This window comes from Culex quinquefasciatus, chromosome 2 (assembly GCF_015732765.1).
Source record: "Culex quinquefasciatus strain JHB chromosome 2, VPISU_Cqui_1.0_pri_paternal, whole genome shotgun sequence".
Taxonomy (NCBI): domain Eukaryota; kingdom Metazoa; phylum Arthropoda; class Insecta; order Diptera; family Culicidae; genus Culex; species Culex quinquefasciatus.
The window spans coordinates 220,720,753-220,741,943 of record NC_051862.1 but is presented as its reverse complement, the minus strand read 5'-3'; the positions used below and the strand labels follow the sequence as shown (position 1 = coordinate 220,741,943).

Below are 21,191 nucleotides of genomic sequence, written 5' to 3'. Positions count from 1 at the left end.
CAGCTGTCTTAATTCGATACATTTGTCTTGATTTGCCAAAAATGTTTCATGAAAAATAATTTAAAATGAAATAATTTATTAAATTTAAAATCATAAATATAACTAGTCTTTCCAAAAATATATAAAATTTGATAAAAAAATATTTAGATCACTAGGCAATTTACGGATCGGAATTTTGTTTTACAAGTTTGTTTCATAAGTCAAATCAATGCTGATACCTTGTTTGGATAGGTCCTATAAACATATAAAAATATAAAAGCTTGTAGGACCTTTTAAAAAAACCCCTGGATATATGCTTAATATATATTTTTTTATCGTTGTTCATCTATTTCAACAACAAAACCTAAATTTCAAGAGAATTTTTTTTATATTTTTCCAATTTCGGGAATTCCCGGGACAAAATACAAAAAATCCCGGGATTCGGGAATTCCCGGTTCTGGAAAAATCCCGGGAATTTTGTCCCAGGAATTCCCGGGATGGACGCACTAATTTTGAATAATTTGTTTACGAAACCAAGCACCTCCATTGAATCTCTAATTCTACGAATAAATGAATGGAGACGCTTGGTACTTCAATGAGTCCATAGTATTTGTACCAAAATTTCACATGTTTATTTTATATGTAGAACTGCTTAAACCAAAGTGTTCTCAGACTCGTATTGTAGTTCCAGATATCTCCTTCAAGCTCTAAGTCAAATACAGTTGATATCTGGATGGAACATGTTTTTAATTTAAATTTGAAGAAAAATGCTGATAAATTTCTTCATATCTAACCAATGGCGATGTACTACACTTCATTTTGTTATTATTTTTTAGTATTTTCAGGTGCTTTTTGAATATTGGAATGTTGATAAAAGAGTAAAGACTCACTTTTAAACTCAGCAAATCCATAAATCAAAACAACCGATTCAGGTTGAACTAAACCGGTATAAGCCGGCATTATCAAATTTATTGCCAAACTGAACGCGTCTCCAATCAGCTGTTCTCGATGGCGGCATACTTTCTTCATTTAACGACCGTGTCTAATCAATCACGTGCCCTCGCGGTGATAAGACTGACTCTACCGCCAAAAGGCAATAGTTTCTTACAACAAACCACGCAAGCTTGTTAGCTGCGTCAAGTATTAAGTTGCCCGCCGGAGTGTAAAATTATGTCAACTAATTAGCAATAAAACAACAAAATCCCTCCCTTGGAAAGCTTCGAAGGAAGAAGCAAACATCTCACCCGTTTATGACCATCGTCCGAGGGGCATGTCAGCTGTTATCAGCAACCTAGGGATAATTGATAATTCAAATGGTTTCGACTGAAAAAAAAGATTGCTCTACTTTTCGCATCGTGCGACCGTGAGTCTTCCTTCCTCCTTGGTAGCTCATCGCTAATTATACCACACACAGAGGTGCCTGATGAGCAGAGAACGTGAGCTTAAGTCCTACAAGTGATAAGCCACCAAAAACACCACCTGATCGATTCGTCCAAATACCGGCGAAATTGATAGACTTGCGAGACGTTTTATTGCCACTTTTCAAAGTGGCGTTGTTTACACAAACACATCAGACACAGATCGGACTTCTTCTTTGTTTTCTCTCCTCAATACAAACAACAGCAAACAATTCTCATCATGGACTTGGAGGGTATTCGTTTGAGAATGCCTCGTCAACGCCGCGCGTATAAACATCGTGACTAAGATGAATATGCTGCTCAGTATTTGACCCGGAGTGACCGAGAAAAAAAAAACACTTGTACCATAATACCAGTGACGCTGTGTCTGGTGAACGGCGAAATAAAATCGAAGTAATCGAATAACTGTCTCATGTGTAGGAAAATTGTTCATTTTGTCGTCACAACGTTTTGAATGTCCATGCAGCAAACTTCTTTCCATAGGACAATCATGCGATTGTGAACCTCAAAAATGTGCAAGACACTAAAATTGAGGAAACCACCTGCCACCGCGTGACCAGAATGCGCGGCCGGCTTTGCCAGGGATTCTGCGAAAATGGTTGTTTGGATTTGCGTGAGCATCCAAAACCACTTGTTTGACAAAATGTTTGAAAGTTTGGTCGGATTACCATTGATGTTTTGTTTGAATCCTCCACTGCTCAGTTTTTTAATTACTCCCTCTAGAGGTTTTAGAATAGGCGATTCCATGCCAAACCAGAAGGATCAAAATCTAAATACCCCGATTTGGCTCTAATTTGGCTTGGGAGTTCCTTGGCCAAAATAATAAGACCTTTCTTTTGTTTGGCAATGATAGTACAATTTTTAGCCAACATTAGAAAAAAAAATACCTCGGCCTGGACCAGTTTTAGCTAGTTGCTTTGCATAACAAGTGTAATAAGTAGGGCTTGTGGTCAGGGATGGAAAAATCGCAAAAAAAATCTTTTAACAGCAGAAGATTGTTTTATGATGTTCATGGTTAGCACAATTACGTTTTGTTTACAAACACTGTTCATCTACGAACAAACACCGGTCATTTTGGACGTGTGACATTACTCCTGAGCAATTCTCTGCGAAATTAAAAAAAAAAAATTAATTAATACTCTGAAATAATTAACTACACCCAAACGGCGGTCGCATGATTTTGATGCATGGCGGCATGAAAGTATATCAGAATCTGCATGAAAACTGTCCTCATGCATTTTTTGCGATATAGGGGTATGACATTTTTGCCCGTTACCGACAATTATCGACATTACCGACGGCTTTTTGGTTGTATTTCACAAAAAAAAAAAAACCTTGACAGAACGAGGATTGAACCACCAACTTCTTGGTTATTAATCCGACACGCTACCACCGCGCCATGGACGATTGATGAAAAGAGAGTGAAAGAGAACCAACATATTTTTCTCTTTGGATTGTTGCTCGGGGACCGGCCAGCTGTATATGTTAGAGCAACACAGCTTTATATGTGTTGGTGAGAACTGCAGATCGCTGAAATATTTACACGCGGGCAACAATGATCTAGGGGCTTGCTGCAAAAAATGTTATAAAATGTGACATTTTCTGCAGCAAATCCACTGTTGCAGATTTTGAGATATATTTTTCCTTTGGGTGTAAAGAAACATTAAAATTTCGTCTCTGCATTTTATTTCAAGTTTGAAAATCAACGAGAAAATATAAAATTAATTGAAACGAAATTTGGATACAAATCTTTTTAAAAGACGTCTGTTCAGGTTGAAGGCTTTATTGAGAATGATCCTAAAGTTACAATGTTGGGACCTCAATAGCTTAGTCATAGCTTGCTAAGTCATAGGCTACTTAAATCTTAGCTAAGCTAGTATATTACAACAATCTTGAATATGGAAAAAAAAAACAATTTTTGCGATGTTGTGGAACTCTATTCAAATATTTTACAAAACATTTAAAAACTAATTTAAAGACACCAAATTTAAAAAAAGGAGGAAAATATAATTCTGATAGTTTTTAGTTCGTCATTTTTAATTTTTCAGAATTATTGAAGCCTATGAAAAAAAAATTATCTATCTGATTTCATAACTGCTTTTGAACAATTTTTAATATTTCCAAAATATTCGCAGAGCTCATTATTTGCAATTCCATTAATTTGTTTTTTTAGCTTTGCCAGCAAAACTTAATCATTAAAAAGTTGTTCTGAAAAAAATGCGAATTACGCATTTATGAAAAATCGATTTTAATCAAAATTCTCCAAAATGAAACAATTCAATTAGAAGTAAATTTTGAAAAATTTAAATTTAATATCTTTTTGCAATCTTTTTGCACATTATTCAAGTTTAATAATTGATTCTGAAAATATCAATATAGAAATGATAAGAATTAAATTGAAACATAAATAATTTTCAAATGTGAAATAAAATTCTTTTTAGAAAAATACAAAGGCAAAATCCAAACAAACGTTGAATAAGCAACATTTCATATCAAAAACAAAAATAAAACAAAAAAATAAAATGTTATGATATCTGAAAATTTGATCTCAAGATTTTTTTATTTTATTTTGATGCTCAATTTATTTATTAAGTATTTCATGAACAGCTGTAGGGCCGGTCATAGAACTTTTTTGAAAAGCCGTCACGGGCCGGACAAAATGGCTTCACGGGCCGTACGTCGGGCAGGCCTGTTCTAGAGGACATAAAATGCCAACTTTTCAGAAATTTCCAGGTTGTGCAAAAAATCTTTGACCGAGTTATGAATTTTTGAATCAATACTGATTTAAAAAAACGAAATATTGGTCGCAAAAATTATTCAACTTAATTTTCGATGTAAAATCAAATTTGCATTCAAAAAGTACTTTAATGAAATTTTGATATAGTGTACCGTTTTCAAGTTAAGGCCATTTTTAAGGTAACTTTTTTGAAAATAGTCGCACTTTTTCATTTTTTAAATTAGTGCACATGTTTGCCCACATTCAAAAAAAATATTTTTGAAAATCTGAGAAAATTCTCTATATTTTGCTTTTTTGAACTTAGTTGCTGAAATATTGCCATGCAAGTGTTTAAAAACATGAAAATTAATGTTTTCCAAGTCTCACCCAAGATTAACATTTCAAAAGGGCCAAATATTCAATATTACGCCCTTTCAAAATGTTAGTTTTGGAAATCTGAGAGAACTGATCACCTGTAGTAGCGAAATCGATGTTCCACTGAGCAATCCCAGTGATGATTTTTTCAGTTTCCTTTTACCGATTTTTTGTGTGCGAGATAAAATATATCGGATCGGAACAAAAAGTACCTACCATGCTTCTCCACGAAAATTAGTTCCCAGAACATTTAGCTGGAGGCGCATGGTGCTTTAGGATCAATTAATTAACAAAATTTCGACAATATTTATCGAAAAATATTTCAAATTTCAAAATAGGGAGCAGCATGTTTTTCCATCGTGCACTTAATGTTGGCATATCAACTCTTCGGAAGACGTTTACAGCTTGTAAAAAGCATTTTGAGCCTATATCAAACAAAAGATAGGTTAAATATAGTTAAATAGGTTAAGGTTGTAGATGGTGCCTTTCACTTTTAGGGCAATGACTGTCAATGATGGTTCTGAATTCAAGGACCAGAAATAGTAAATTGAAATAAAAAAATAATCACGATATGTATAATGCTTCTACAAACAACACAAAGAAAACCATTTTTTGATTGAAACATTCTGAATCAAGATTTGAATGTCTTTATAAATCAAACATGGCCGCCACATGGCCGATCGGGAATGAAGCCTTTCAGAGCCTTAATGGTAAGTGAGCAAGCGAGTTTTTATCAAAACGTCCGCAAAATATTTTTTAATAGCAAGAATTGGCACATTGCACACTAAATTGTCTTAATATTTTAAATTGGGTTAGTCGTTCTGGAGATATGTTTTTGTGTGGATCCTGCTGGTTTGACGTGGAATCGCTGAATATTCGAAAAACTCATTTTGGAAAGGAATTTTCTGATCGATTTGGTGCCATCGGCAAAGTTGTAGGTATTGTAGAGGAAAAAAATGGTGCACAGATTTTTTCCCCGATTTTTAAATTAGGTTTTTTTTTACAAAAGATCAATTTCCCAAACCCCTGTTTTTGCCTTCCTCACCTCACTGCGGAAAGGCTGTAAAATCACTCGAAAAATGAACTTCTTAAATAGGCCTCGTAGACCCACCTTTACGTATACCTATCGACTCAGAATCAAATTCTGAGCAAATGTCTGTGTGTGTGGATGGAAGTAGATTTTTTTTCTCACTCACTTTTCTCGAAACTGGCTTGACCGTTTTTGTTCGGATCTGTGTTTCTATATCCGTCTACAGGTCGCTGCACTGTCTGAGGCAAATCGGGACTGCAATCAAAAGCATTAGAATGGAAAACGATGTACAGATAACGCTGCTTGATTTTTCATAACTAAAAATTTAGTTTCCATAAAAAAATAAAGTAAAATGGAATTTTTCATGTCGAATGGTTTTTTTAAAATGAACTGATGTTTTTTAACTATTTTTTTCTAATACAAACAAAATAATTTTAAATAAATGAAAAGTTACAAGTTAGCTTTTTTGAATTCATTAGAAAATTACCTTGAAAAATAAATACAAATGTACTGAAAAATTTGTTACACTGTAAATGCCTTGAAATTTGAAGATATTTTTTGAAACGCAAAAAATATCAAAATCAGGACTGTTTTCCGTTTACTTTTTTCAAATGGTAACACTCTTTGTTTAATTCATTTATTTCTATTTAAAAACAATTCATTTTTGAAAATGATTTTTCAAAGTTAGTTAGCGCAGAATGATTTAGTTTAAATTTGTTAAAAAAGTAAAATGAGTACCGTCATCTGGGGCAAATCGAGACACTGTTCCTATTCAGACTGTAGTCCCGATTCACCCCAGTTGATAGAACGATGCTTTCAGGAAAAGCTTCGATTTTTTTTTTAATAATTTGTATCAAAACTGTTCAAACTTATAATGCATTTGTAAAATAACTGGACTATTATATCTTCACAAGACATCCGCAACGTGAGTTGTTTCGATGTCACTTCCTTTCCCAAGTCCGAAATCGTTTCCACTGCAACAAAATAACCCACATACGCTATCGATTCCATTTAAACAAAATTCCAAAACTCAGACACACTTTTAAACTTCGTTCGACCTCACCTTCTCAGTGATAAGAAGAAATCAATCTTATCAGCTTGGACGCCGAGCGTCGTCACCTTAGTCACAGCCGTCGATACCTCACAAAAAATGATAACGACCGATTCGCGTGTGTTTATCTTCACTAAGAACTGCAGAAATCACCTGCAAATTGAACTCTTCAATACATTTAGGCGCTGCTGGACAGCAGAAAAGGTTGACGTAATGATCTCACTAATTAATCCGGGAATCACTGCCGTAGCTTTTATTCACTCTTTTTATTCAGATAAAAAGTGACGACACTTTTACAAAAGCTACACAATTTATGATCCCCAAGGGAGCTCTTAATTAGTGCTAATAACTGTGTAATATATGATTTTTTCGGCTTAACTTTGAACTTCACACAACAAACTTTTTGTTTCGTTTCATTTCATGCCGTAATTGGGAGCTGGTTCAAACTCACTTTTATTCTTGTTAAAAGAGCCACAATTCTCTCTCTCTCTTCCTCTAAACTCGCTTTGCTTCACGCTCAATGGGCGTCTTTTTCCTCAATTTTCGTTTTTCCGCCTGTGTTTCGCGTTATTCTCGCGCGTGTTTTTTTTTTCGCACTTTTCCTCACCATAAATTTGACACTTGTTGACTATTTTTACCCTGCTTTTTCACACTCACAAAGAACAACGACGTTCGAACTTCAGTCGAACCGCCCGCGGAGACGACGACGATATCGAAGACCATGTGCATTAGAAGAAGGGAAGATCCATGCTTCACTTTATGGCTTAGCTTCCTTTTTGGTCACAAAGTAACACTTAGTTTAGTTTAAACAAATTGTATCGAAAAGTCTACTTAAAACTATTTCAAGCTCAGAAAACTGAAAGAAAGCAACACTTAAGCCCCCCCGACTTAAGCCACTTCCAACGAGATGTGTGTGACAACAACGGTACGCGCGCGTTGATCTTCGGGGACAGTCTGATAGTAGCTTCGTTTAGTATATCAGTCTAAAGTTGCTTTCTAGCCAACCCCAAAGTTAACGAGAGCGTAGAATAGGTTTCTCAATCTCTCTCGCGATTTACAGGCGGCTCGCGTGATACGGTGATGGCGTGAGAGAGTCGAGAGAAACAGAGCCGGTGTGGTCATAGCGCACCACGCCAACTTGGATGGCCACGCTTAAACGCGACTTGGTGCGAGCGACTAACTACCTGTTCCGCGAGGGACGCGGAATTATGGCGAGATGACACTAGGGAATGCTTGCTGGTGTGGGTGATTTTAGAGTGTGCAGAATTACAGGGTTGGCAAATTATGACAAATAAAAATTTAGGTTTCTTTTTTACTTCATTTGTTAATCGAAAGAACGAATTATATCTTTTATTAAAATCCGGTACAGTTCCCAAAAAATCAAGAGACAAAAGAAGTATGTTATATAAATATTGCCTTATCCTTTATACATCTTTTGTATACTAATGTTACAGTATTTATGTCAAAAATATTTTTTTTAATTCAGTAAATTTAAAAAAAATAACATTTTTAAGCAAGTTTTAGAAATTGTTTTTGTTTTGCTTCTTATGGGTTTGGATTTACTGGACTGGAAATTCAGAAGTCAGAAATCTATTATTTTATGCAAAATGTTGAAAACTTGACAATATTTTTTTCAGCATTTATTATTAGTTAATTTATCAAAGTCGCGAAAGTCACGAAATCTGTGAAATTAGCTCCAGGCCGTTAAATTTAGCCAATACAGTCATGCCCCGGTTTTGCACGCCTCGGTTTTGCACTGCCCCGGTTTTAATTCGTTTAGCTGCCTCGGTTAAGTCCAGTGCTTAACTGAAGCACTGAGCTTATGGGATTTTAGCTATCCATTGCAGATATAGTTACAAGAGAATTTTCACATAAATACGTATTTATCCTGTTCCTGTTTATTTTTAAAATGCCATGTTTCTCGAAAAAATATTCAAAACTATTTTTATTACAATATGGGTACCAAATGGTCAGATTTTTTCATACATTACATAACTTTCGAATGTAAAGACAACATTTTTTGAAAATACTCAAAACTTTCACAAAACTACGTATGTTCAAAAAAAATTACTCAATATTTAAGTTTTTTACAATATGGATAGAAAGCGATCGGGATTTTTTATACATTTCGAAAGCAATAACTTTTTTTGAAAATTCTCTAAATTTCCACAAAACTACGTATTTTTGAAAAAATTCTCAAAATTTCTTTCATACAATATTGCTATCAAACGATCAAGATTTTTCATACATTTCGAATGTAATAACACCATTTTTTGAATTTACTCAAAATTTTCACAAAACTATGAATTTTTGATAAAAAATATTTAAAATTTAAGGTTTTTACAACATGGGTTTCAAACGATCTGGATTTTTTCATACATTTTAAATGTAATGTATTTTTTTGAAAATACTCAACATTTTCACAAAACTACGTATTATTGAAAAATACTCAAATTTTCGGTTATTGCTTCCCATATTGTGGAAAAGAGAAATATTTTAGTACTTTTTAGAAATTACGTAGCTTTGAGAAAATTTAAAAAAATCTCGATCATTTCATACCCATATTGTAAACAACTGAAATTCTGAGTTTTTTTCGAAAATACGTTGCTTTGTGAAAATTTTGAGTATTTTCAAAAAATGTTGTTATTACATTCGAAATATATGAAAAATTGCGCTCATTTGATACCCATATTGTTAAAAACTGAAATATTTAGTATTTTTTTCGAAAATGTCATTTTCAAAATACAGGAAAAATACGTCTTTTCGTGTAAATTTTCATGTAATTATAATTGCAACGGATAGCTGCCAACATCCCGATTTCAAAACACTGTATTTTTTTATATTTGCATGATTTTTTATACGATTATAGCCAATGTCTCCGATATAGCCAAAATCCCATAAGAGCAACTCTCTACGAAATCGGCCGATTTCGACCATTTTTATTTTTTGTATTTTTTTATTTGACTCAAACTTTGTGGGGGCCTTCCCTATGACCAAATATGCTATTTTGTGTCATTGGTTCACCCATACAAGTCTCCATACAATTTTGGCAGCTGTCCATACAAAAATGGTATGTAAATATTCAAACAGCTGTAACTTTTGAGTGAATTTTCTGATCAATTTGGTGTCTTCGGCAAAGTTGTAGGTATTGTTGAGGGCTATTGAGAAAAAAATAGGTACACGGAAAAAAAATTTGAGGATTTTTTATCAACTTTTTTTTCACTAAAACTCAATTTCCCAAAATACGTATTTTTTGATTTTCGAGATTTTTTGATATGTTTTAGGGGACAAAAATCCGCAACTTTTGAGCCATAGAGAAACATGGTCAAAAAATCTGCCGCCGAGTTATAAATTTTTGAAAAAATAGTGATTTTTGGAAAAAATCGAAGTTTCATGCAAAAACAAGTTTGACATTAATATTCAATGTTTGGCGCTTTTAAAATGTAAGTCTTGATTTTAAAATTTTCAAAATATTTTTTTCGAAGAGATCGGAAAGTTTCACGATTGTTTCATGTATTAACATTGAAAATCGGACCATTAATTGCTGAGATATCGTCATTAGAAAATGGTGGGCTGTTTGGGTGAGACTTAGAAAACTTCAATTTTCGTGTTTCTTTTTCTTTAAGCCGCTGTATCTCAGCAACCAGAGGTCCAATCTTCAATGTCTCTTAGACAATTTTATAGCAAATTTTCTGAACTTTTCAAAAAAAATATTTTTAGAAATGGTCACTTATGGTCACTATTTTTAAAAATTGAAAAACTGTAAATATTTCGCTAAAATCAAACTTTCGGTGGCTATATCTAGAAAACGGAGCCCTTTATCAAAAAATATGTAAAGTACTTTTCGATTGCAAATTCAATTTTGCATTAAAAAATAATGTCAAACTTGTTTTTGCATGAAACTTCGATTTTTTCCAAAAATCACTATTTTTTCAAAAATTCATAACTCGGCGGCAGATTTTTGACCATGTTTCTCTATGGCTCAAAAGTTGCGGATTTTGTCCCCTAAAACATATCAAAAATCTCGAAAATCAAAAATACGTATTTTGGGAAATTGAGTTTTAGTGAAAAAAAAGTTGATAAAAAAATCCTCAAATTTTTTTTCCGTGTACCTATTTTTTTCTCAAAAGTCCTCAACAATACCTACAACTTTGCCGAAGACACCAAATCAAAAAATTCACTCAAAAGTTACAGCTGTTTGAATATTTACATACCATTTTTGTATGGACAGCTGCCAAAATTGTATGGAGACTTGTATGGGTGAACCAATGACACAAAATAGCATATTTGGGTATAGGGAAGGCCCCCACAAAGTTTGAGCCAAATAAAAAAATACAAATAAAATCCATTTCCGGTTTTGGTAGAGAATTGCTCATAAGCTCTGTGCTTCAGTTATGCACGACTCGGTTTTGCATCCCCCATATGCGGTGCTAAACCGAGGCATGACTGTACCGTAAAATCAGGCAAAATTTAAAAAAAAATCATGAATTTTGATTTTTAACGATACATTTCGGTAGTCTACATGAAAATTGTGCATAACAAATTGTTATAAATTTGTTCAGAACGGTGTGAAGTTTCAAGTATTTTTAATTACTCTGTAGACAAATTTCAGCGATCAGTAAACGCAAAACATCTGGAAATCTTGATTTATTTTTCGAATCTCTGTATATTTTTTACAAATAAGAATAAATAAGTTGTATAACGTATTTGAAAAATTTATTTTTGAAAAAATGTTTATCAGTATACATAAAAAAAAGTTAGACAAATCAATTGAGATGGAAATTTACTTGAACTTCTCAAACCACACTAATTTTCTTCTGCTAGAGACCATCAAAATCGATAATCTCATAATCTTTGAAAAATATTCGCAACGGCTTAACCGTTTTTTTAAAACACAATTGAGTTCTTGAATCGAACATCTCTTGAGCTTGTTTTGATAAATGCATCTTTTTAAAGTTATTGTTACTTTTTGGTAAAATTTCTATATCTTTATTTGTAATTTAAGCAGTGTGTTGTTGAGGAAAAGATTTTCGAAGAGATGCGACATTTTTCAACTGAAATTTTGTGATCCCTTTGAAAACAACAATCTTACATCTTATCAATATTTTTTTCAGAAGCGCTAATTTTTACCAACTTGAAATAAGACATTTAATTTATGAATAAAATAAAGTTTTTTAATAGATCAAAAAAAAATAATGATTTTCGAAAATCCCCATTTTTTGTGATAGATCAGAATCAGCTGAACTAATTTTAGCTCACCATGTTGTAAAAAAATGCTGTCTTCCATACAAAAACTAAAAACTCTGATAGTGAGTTTTTGTCAACCCTGTCCATCAAGTGCCAAGATTAAGTCACATCCGCACTGTTTTTAAGCGCGTACACACCCCTCTCATTTAACACACTACCACCGTATCCTGCACACACGTGAATCATTCACAATTTCGTTGCTTCAGTTTCAGCTGCCGATTGTAAGTTTGCTCACGCGCCATAAAGCCATAAAATTGAACCAAAAGTTACGCGTCTTGTCTTATCGTGAAATGCGCTCTCTCTCTCTGGCGCACAAATTGGCAACGCTTCTTTTCTCTCTCTCTATAGTTGAGCGCTGTGTCGCACTTAAGTACCACTTAAGTATGCTTCATTAACTATAGGGCCGCTGATGTGACTAACGGCGAATGATAGAATTGCTGGACCGTACCGTAGCGTTTCTTCGTTGCTAATTTATCGTCGGAAAAGAAGGCAGGGTCGGTTGATGACGATCGGATGAGCTCGGAAGCACTAACTCAGGGTGGTTCAAGTTCCGCTTTGATGCTGGGTGATATATTAGACGAGAGTTTGCGAACGGACGAACGACTGACTGGACCCGTCCGATCGAAACGTGTTCCGCCACAAACGAATGTCAACTGAGCTCGAGAGAGTACGAATGCGAATTTATGGTGGCGTTCCGTTTTTATTTTATTTTACACTCATTTTAGTTTTTTTTGTTTCTGCTAGTGTTTCATGCGGAAATACTCTTCTCATCTGTATCGGTTTACGATTTTTTTGTCGATCTGAATTGTTTGGCTGTGTGAGAGCAAGTATTGGGCTTCAGATATGGAGCGCATAAAGTACCATGCGTCTCCTTGAATGCGAAATAATCTGAATATTTCAGGTTTTTGTGCACCAAAACATAAATAATTAAATACATTACAAACGCAGGTACATTCAATTGCAAAAAAGCGCTAATAAATGCTCAAACTTTGCAGTTGATTAATATTTTCTTATACAGCGATTAAGGCTTCTAAGGGAAATTACTAATAGGTTTTAGAAATATACCAGAGTGTGCATATAAATTATAAAATGCATATAAAATCAAAAAGTTTTTTATCTGATTTGGGACTAAAAGCCTTTAGTAGAAAATATTTTAAAATGAAATTTCATCACGTTTTACGTAACATTTACAAAACTGGTAAATATCCGTTAACAGAATTTGGTTATGATTTTTTTTGAAAATAATTAATTGGATTGGGTATTTTTTTAAATCGAACTTAAAGAAGCATGTGTCTCCATAAAAATGCAATGGGAACTCATTTATTTATTTATTACTCAAATTCATATTTAGAAGCAAAATTTTATCTAGTCCCATTCACGAAAAATGCCATCAGAGCCGGTTCCAGCTACTTTCAGTTCAACTTTTTCAAATGTATTTTTAACATTTTTATTTTTTCCTTTTTCCTAATACATTAATTTCAGATGATCGGGCTGAATAAATTAGAGGGCATAAAAATATATTATAAAAAAACAGCAAACTGAAAACAATGCGAAATCAATGTGAAATGCATTTTTTTCTGCGTTGTTTATTTATGCATGATTGAACCAGTTTAAAAATGTTAACAATGCACGGTATCGCAACATTTTTTGATTTTAGCGAAAACAAATATTTGAAAATGGATGATTTAAGAACAATTTTACTGGTGTGAAATGAATTTCCAATTTAAAACAAATATTCTTTAAATTGAAAGCTGAAATTTCAAGTTTTTTTTGAATTGCCAAACATAAACATCCATCTAAATCATTGTTAGAAAAGAAAAGAGTTTAGAAAAAAAACCTTGAACAAATTAGGCCCGAAAAGTTAGAAGGCAAAAAAAATATTTTTTGGCCCAGCAAAAAAAAAGGTCAATTTTTAAATTTCAATATTTTTTCATACTTTTAATAATAAAAAAAGTTTTTCCATTTAAAATAGTTTGCGTCAGGCTCTCGACGCAATAAGACGTGTGCATCGGAGCTCTTCTGCGCGCTTTGGGTTATCGCGTGTGTCGGCCATCTGCACCACTTGCTGGTGCAGATTTCGCGTGTTTAAGCGTCAGTTTTCAACTGACGACCGGTTTTAATTTGCGATCCGGATTACATCCGAACTCGCAACAATGGCTCAAGTGAGATCGCGTGAAAACACCTTCAAGGTGGACATTTCGAACTTTCCGAAACGACCGTCCATTGAGGAACTGCAGAAGTTTGTGCTAGTGAAACTAGGACTGGCCGTTGGCCAAGTGAAAAGGTTCCAGGTGAACCATGCGCAGAATTGCGTACATGTGAAGTGTAGTGAGCTGAAGGTGGCACAAGACACCGTTGCTATGCACAATGGCAAACACGTGATGGAGATCAACAAGACCAAGGTCACGGTGCGCTTGGTGATGGAGGACGGGGGAGTGGAGGTAAAGATCCATGACCTCTCTGAAAACGTCACGAACGACGACATTGTTGCGTTCCTGCGCCATTTTGGCGACGTGCTCAGCATTCGCGAGGTGTCATGGGGAGAGGGTTTCCCTCTCCGTGGCATGTCATCAGGCATCCGGGTGGCGAAGATGATCCTTCGCCGCCATATTAAATCGTTCGCAACGATTCTAGGAGAGAGCACACTAATCTCCTACAGAGGGCAGCCGATGACCTGTAGGCACTGCACGCTTACCCAACACATTGGTATGTCGTGCGTGGAGAACAAAAAACTTCTCGGTCAAAAAGCCGATCTCAGCGCCCGCCTGAAAAGTGCGAGCGGATCAACCTCAACTAGCTACGCTAGTGTGCTGAACGGTGTTGCCCCTGACACCAACACATTGCTGCCAGAGTTCAGTGGCACCATCCTCGGTCCGGTCATCCCACAACGACCGATAAGACCCGAGAGCACGGGCACGGCACCCAACGCCCCTCAGAGCGGAGCGGCAACGAGCGCTACCGGACACTCAGCTGATGGATCGCTTAACATCAGCGGAGACGGTACATCGTCTGTTCAGACAAGCGGCTCGACGGACGTTGCCGAACACTCAGCTGGCTCTGAAGCCAGCGGAGGCGGCACGTCGTCCGAGGTTTCGAACACCCTCGCAAGCGAGACAGAGGTCTCAGCTGGATCAGTTGCGACCGCCATCGAAGGTGGTGCGTTGATCGATCGCCCTAACGAGTCTGAGCTCGCCAGCACAAGCGACATGTTACTCATTCCACTCCCCCCTGCTGCACCTGCTGCTGAAGGAGACAACAAAGAAACCGAAGAAATGGAGACCGAAAGCCCGTCTGCTGCCGACGATGGTGCAGAACTCAACACTCCGCACCCGAAGCTGCCGTGTGAGGAAGAGGACGCAGAAATGCCGGCCGTGTCGGACCTCGCTAGCTGTGAGTCGGTGAGTCCTTTCGAATTCCCTGTACCTACCCCTGTCCCTATCCCTCATCCTGACCTCAAGAAGACGCACTCGTTGAGTTCCATCTCTGGAACTGAGAGCGATGGAAGTACGCGCTCTAGTGAGTTCACTGCGGTGAAGAAGAAGCGACGACCGGGTCGTCCAAAAAAGTCAAAAGTTTAGTCACCTAGCACCCTGCGGCTCCCACTGCAATGAATCTGTCTTGCTCTTATAACATCGCCACCATAAATATTAATGCCATTTCGAACGACAACAAGATCCAATCCCTGAAAACCTTTATTCGCTCAACTGACCTTGACATTATACTGCTTCAAGAAGTTGAAAACCCAAACCTAGCTCTCCCAGGGTTCAACGTTTTAACGAACGTGGACGACAGTAGGAGAGGAACAGCAATAGCTTTGAAATCGCACATCCATTTCTCGAACGTTCGACGCAGCCTCGACACGCGTATCATTGCCGTTACCCTGCGAAGCATGGTGACCATTTGCAACGTATACGCCCCCTCCGGAACCGTGAACGCCGCATCCCGTGAACGCCTGTTCAACAATACGCTTCCCCTTTTCCTCCAAAACTGCTCAGACCACTGCATTCTTGGCGGTGACTTCAACTGCGTGATTGCTTCGAAGGACGCAACTGGTACCAGCAACCACAGCTTGGCGCTTAAAACCTAACCAGCAACCTGGGACTTAAAGACGCGTGGGAAGTTCTGAAAGCTAATCAGATCGCGTACAGTTTCATCAGGCCGAACTGCTCCTCCCGGCTTGACCGATTGTACGTTTCCGGTGCATTTGTACCGGGCTTGCGCACGGCGGAGTACCTCGTGACGTCGTTCACAGACCACAAGGCGTTCAAAGTGCGGTGCTGTCTTCCCGATCAAGGACGACCGACCGGAAATGGTTTCTGGTCGATGCGTGCGCATGTGTTGACTGAAGAGAACCTCGAGGAATTCGAGCTCAAATGGAATCGCTGGCTACGAGAGAAGCAGAACTTCAACAGCTGGATCGAGTGGTGGATTCGCTGCGCCAAACCCAGAATAAAAAGCTTCTTCCGCTGGAAGACACACGAAGTTTTCCGCCGGTTCAACGTTGCGAATGAACTACTGTATGGACAACTCCGAGCAGCCTACGACAACTTGACCAACAATCCAGCGATGGTTCCCGAAATCAACCGTATAAAAGGAAAGATGCTTCTGCTACAAAATAATTTCTCGAAAGCCTTCGAGCGCCTGAACGACAAGTTTCTGGGCGACGAAAAGCTGTCGACATTCCAGCTAGGTGACCGGACCGGTCGCAAGAAGAACAGCACAATCTCTTCTATCAAACACCAAGGAAGACTTCTGGAAGACTCAGCGGAAGTCGAAGATCACATCTTTGACTATTTCCGCCAGCTGTACAGTGCTGAAGATGTTCAGCTCAACCGGGACTTTCCGAGTAATCGACTAGTGGACCCGAACTCGGAGGCAAACAACCGTGCGATGGAAGAAATTACAACGGAAGAAATCTTCACTGCTATCCAGACGAGTGCTTCCCGGAAGTCCCCAGGATGTGATGGCATCCCGAAGGAGTTTTATGTCAAGGCGTTCAACACTATTCATCGACAGCTCAACCTGATCCTGAACGAGGCGCTGCGGGGAGGTTTCCCCGAACAGTTCCTGGACGGTGTAGTGGTCTTGAGCAAGAAGAAAACGAACCTGGAAACCATCAAAGCGTACAGGCCCATTACCCTGCTGAACTACGACTACAAACTGCTGGCGCGTATTCTGAAGGTGCGACTGGAACGAATAATAAACGAGAATCGAATCCTCAACTCGTGTCAGAAGTGCTCCAACGCAAGACGCGATATCTTCGAGGCTGTTCATGCGATAAAGGACAGGGTTGTGGAGTTGAACTGTAAGCGAAAAACTGGGAAGCTAATCTCGTTCGATCTGGACCATGCGTTCGACCGGGTTGACCATACGTACCTGCTAAGCGTGTTGCGCAGCATGCGCATCAACGAAAATCTGGTGGCTTTGATTGGTAGGCTGATGTGCTCCGCCCGATCACGGATAATCATCAATGGGAATCTCTCCGCTCAATTTCCCATTCAGAGGTCCGTGCGCCAAGGTGATCCTCTTAGCATGCTGCTCTTTGTCGTTTTCCTTCATCCTCTCCTCGAGAAACTTCTTGCTATTTGTAACCATCCCAAAGAGCTAGTGGTGGCCTACGCGGATGACATTTCCATCATTTTGGTGGACGAAACGAAGCTGGCTGAAGTCAGGCGGGCTTTCGACGACTTCGGACTGTGCTCGGGGGCCAGGCTGAACATAGCGAAAACAACTGCAGTGAACATTGGACCGCAGCGGGAGAACTCAACAGGAGCGGGATGGACGACGGTTTGCGACTCTGTGAAGATCTTGGGAGTTATCTACTTCAACTCACTGAAACGAACGATCGAGGAGAACTGGAGAGAAACCATCCGGAAGACGTCCTACCTCATGTGGCTTTTCAAGCCACGTGATCTCTCCATCCATCAAAAGGTCACTCTTTTGAATTTGTTTGTGACGTCTAAGTTGTGGTATATGGCATCAGTGCTTAGCATGCCAAACGCTTGCATAGCCAAAGTCACGTCCCAGATTGGCCAGTTTATCTGGGGAAGATATCCGACTCGGGTATCCATTGACCAGCTAGCTCTCCCGGTAGCAGAGGGAGGACTAAACCTGCACGTGCCAAAGATGAAAAGCAAAGCTTTGATTCTAAACCGCTTTATCAGAGGATCTAGCGAAACGCCATTCGCAGCTTCCTTCGTGAGTCAGCTGGACAACCCACCAAACCTTAGTGGGATTCCGGCGCTGTACCCGTGTCTGAAAGCCATAGCTCGAGAACTGCCATACTTACCGCAACGGCTGATTGGACAACCAACGGCAACAGAACTCCACGGGTACTTCAGGAGAACACTAACCACACCAAAAATCATGAACGAGCACCCGGCTGTAGCGTGGAGGTCAGTCTGGCGCAACATCAGGAGTAGAGTACTCACATCTGCGGAGAAGACTTCTTTCTATTTGCTGGTCAACCGGAAAATACCACACGCTGAATTGCTGTTCCGACAGAACAGACTGGACAGTGGAACGTGTCAACATTGTCTCGGTGCCGTGGAAGATCTGGAGCACAAATTCGCGAAGTGTACTCGAGTGAGACATCTCTGGAACTTCATTCAATCAAAATTAGGAGCAATTTTGAATCGAAGAGTTAGTTTCAATTTGTTTTTGATACCAGAGCTCAACAATATTGAGGCTAACAGTAAAAGCAGGGCGCTAAAGCTTTTTATTTTCTATATAAATTTTGTGTTAGATCCAGATTGTTCTTTTACTCTAGCATCACTAGACTTCGCAGTTAGTTTAGTTTGTTAAAGAGTTCGTTAAAAACTACAAAAACATGTACATTTAAACAAAATGATCTAAATAAACGTTTTTACAAAAAAAAAAATATTTAAAATGGAAACGTTTATTTAAATAAATTTATACTCATTGAAAAGCTAACGAGAAATATATTTTAAATAGCTTTATAAATTGAGTATAAAAAGTTCATACAAGTTTAAAAAGCTATTGTCAAACTTAGTGCGTCCATCCCGGGAATCCCAGGGATTTTTTATTTTTGTCCCGGTTTTCCCGAAATTTTCGGTCTGGAAATTCAGAATTGGTTGAGAAAGTAGATGAACATTTCAATGCTTATTAACCGACAAGAATGTTATAACATTAAAATTTGTATTTTGGCATATATCAGCATTAATTTAGCCTGTTAGGGAAATTTGTTAAAAATATAGTTTACAGATCCACAAAATGCCTAGCGCTATAAATATTTTTCTTGTTTTATATATTATTATTGGGTATTAGATTTACGGGTTCTATTTTATTTAAATTTCAAAATTAAACTTTTTATTTTACCTCAAGCTGCGCACAATGTTTGCATACTACATTGATTTATTTATTAATTTTTGTTCAAACTGGAACAGAACAAAACAATGAGAACACCGATTTCCAAATTTATTGCTCTCATATCTGCTTTCCCTATCCAGATTGTATTCCCGATTTTTTTTTAGACATTTTGCATATTTTTAATTTGGGACGACTCCAGGATTTTTTAAATTGCATTGAATTGCAAAAAGTGGGGGAGAGTGGGGAGACTTGATTCCCTTTTTTGTAACGCACACAACTCTGTCAATTTCTCTCAAAACTATGAACGTTTTGCATGAAATGAAAGCTTAAACATTCAGCTATGTTGTGCTGAAAAGGGTATTTAATCAGAAAAAAATATTTTAAGCCGTCATTTCCAAAATGTTAGGGGTAACTTGATCCTCCTTTCAACATTTTAAAGAAATCTTAAGCGAAATGTTTCTTAATCTTCCTAAATTTTGATTTTCTATGAGTTACAGCAATTTCACATAAAACCTTAACGTTTGTGTTCAAAATAAAACAAGTTTAGAATGTAAAATATTTAAAAACTTAAAATATTCTTTTTTAGACCAAAATTGAGCATGTTTACAAAAGCTGGTAATTTTTGTTTACAAAACATTAAAAAAATTGTTCAAACTCAAGAAATTCATCCACAAATATACTAAAGGAATCCATGTACGAAAAACTAAACCAATTAATTAAGCTTGAGGCAGATTCCAGTGATTGTAAAAATGCAGAATTCAAGTTACCATACGCACTTTTTTAAACAATTGATTGTAAAAATAGTATGACGATAATTTAACGTCAAATGCTTAAGGGTTTCGGAGTTGATAAGTTTACCAAACAATCCTAATATAAAAAAAAATTGAAAGAATTTTAAATGTTTTCTATACATATCTGGAGCTTTTTTTTAAAAAAAAGGTCCAATAAACTAAATTTTCAATTTTTTGCTTTTTAAGTGTTTTTTAATACCCCTGACTCGAGGCGGTTTCAAAAACACCCAAAAAGCAAAAACTGGAAATTTGGTTTATTGGACCTTTTAAAAAAAACTCCAGATATCAAAAGAAAGAAAAGAGATCTTGTTTTTTGTAGCACTTTTTTGAAAAAATATGTGTAACTCATTCCATTTTTTTTTAATTTTTCCTTTGTTTTCTACAGTAAGTTGGGTAAATTTTGCACAATTTTCAAGTAAAAAGCTATTTTTTTATTCACATGCTAAAGAGATACAGCCTTGGGATCAAGTGTGCCCGAGGATCAAGTCTCCATACTCTCCCCTATACCTTCATTTTCCCAACCTTTTGACATATACGTAATCACAAATTCACGACTCTTTCCTGTTTTCTTTGCGAATGTTTTTTTTTGAACTTCTGATTTTTCTGATTTCCCGACTAGAGTTGATAAGTCATTTTGAATAAAATTGATAAAAACAACAATTATTTGGAGATAACATAATAATATATGTATCTACATCATTACAATGAATCATTTGAGCATAACGTTTAGTGGTTCGAACCACCACGCGTCTCCACTTCATCCATCCTCTCGTTCGTTCGTAGAGGAAGCTCTCAAAGCAATCACAATTTGTTCGCCTCATTTGCATTAAAACCACCAGCAAATAGATCTCTCAGTCTTGATAAAAGTTTCCTTTTAGCGCCGCAAATCAAAAAATTGACAACTTCCCACATCCAACTGAGAGCGACGGCAACCTCTCGGGTTAGCCTAGAACCTAGAACCACGACAAACGAGCAAAAAAAAAAAAAAAGAGAGGCTGAGATTTGAATTTTAGATTGCCACAAAATTGACCACATCCCGAAAAATGAATGGACCACACAATGCCACTAAGTGTGACGTAAACACGGGTCATTTATTCCAATCAGCTGTGGACTTCGTCTTTTTACAGTCGCAAAGGTAACACAAACCCCCCTCGAGAGTTGGCAGGACCGGGAGGATGTGAGCAATTAGCGCGAGTTTGAGCCGCGCGCAACGAGCGAGGGAAGTCATCCGTTCGGGAGCGATTATGAACGCAAA

At 37.2% G+C, this 21,191-nt stretch overlaps 1 protein-coding gene across 9 annotated transcripts in view; it reads right to left on the bottom strand.

Annotated features, from left to right (window-relative positions):
- The window catches only part of LOC6035784 (sodium- and chloride-dependent GABA transporter ine), a 46,552-nt gene extending 34,096 nt beyond the window's left edge, over window positions 1-12,456 (bottom strand). The window contains exons 1-2 of one of the 9 annotated variants that reach the window (XM_038253916.1): window positions 7,177-7,539; window positions 6,582-7,005 (exon numbers count right to left, since the gene is read on the bottom strand). The gene's annotated coding sequence lies outside the window, so the exon portion shown is untranslated. Of the gene's footprint in view, window positions 1-6,581; window positions 7,020-7,176; window positions 7,540-12,264 lie in introns of those variants that run through there. The other 8 variants (XM_038253918.1, XM_038253922.1, XM_038253923.1 and 5 more) reach the window with 8 other exon arrangements.
- Between the last annotated feature and the right edge of the window lie 8,735 nt (window positions 12,457-21,191).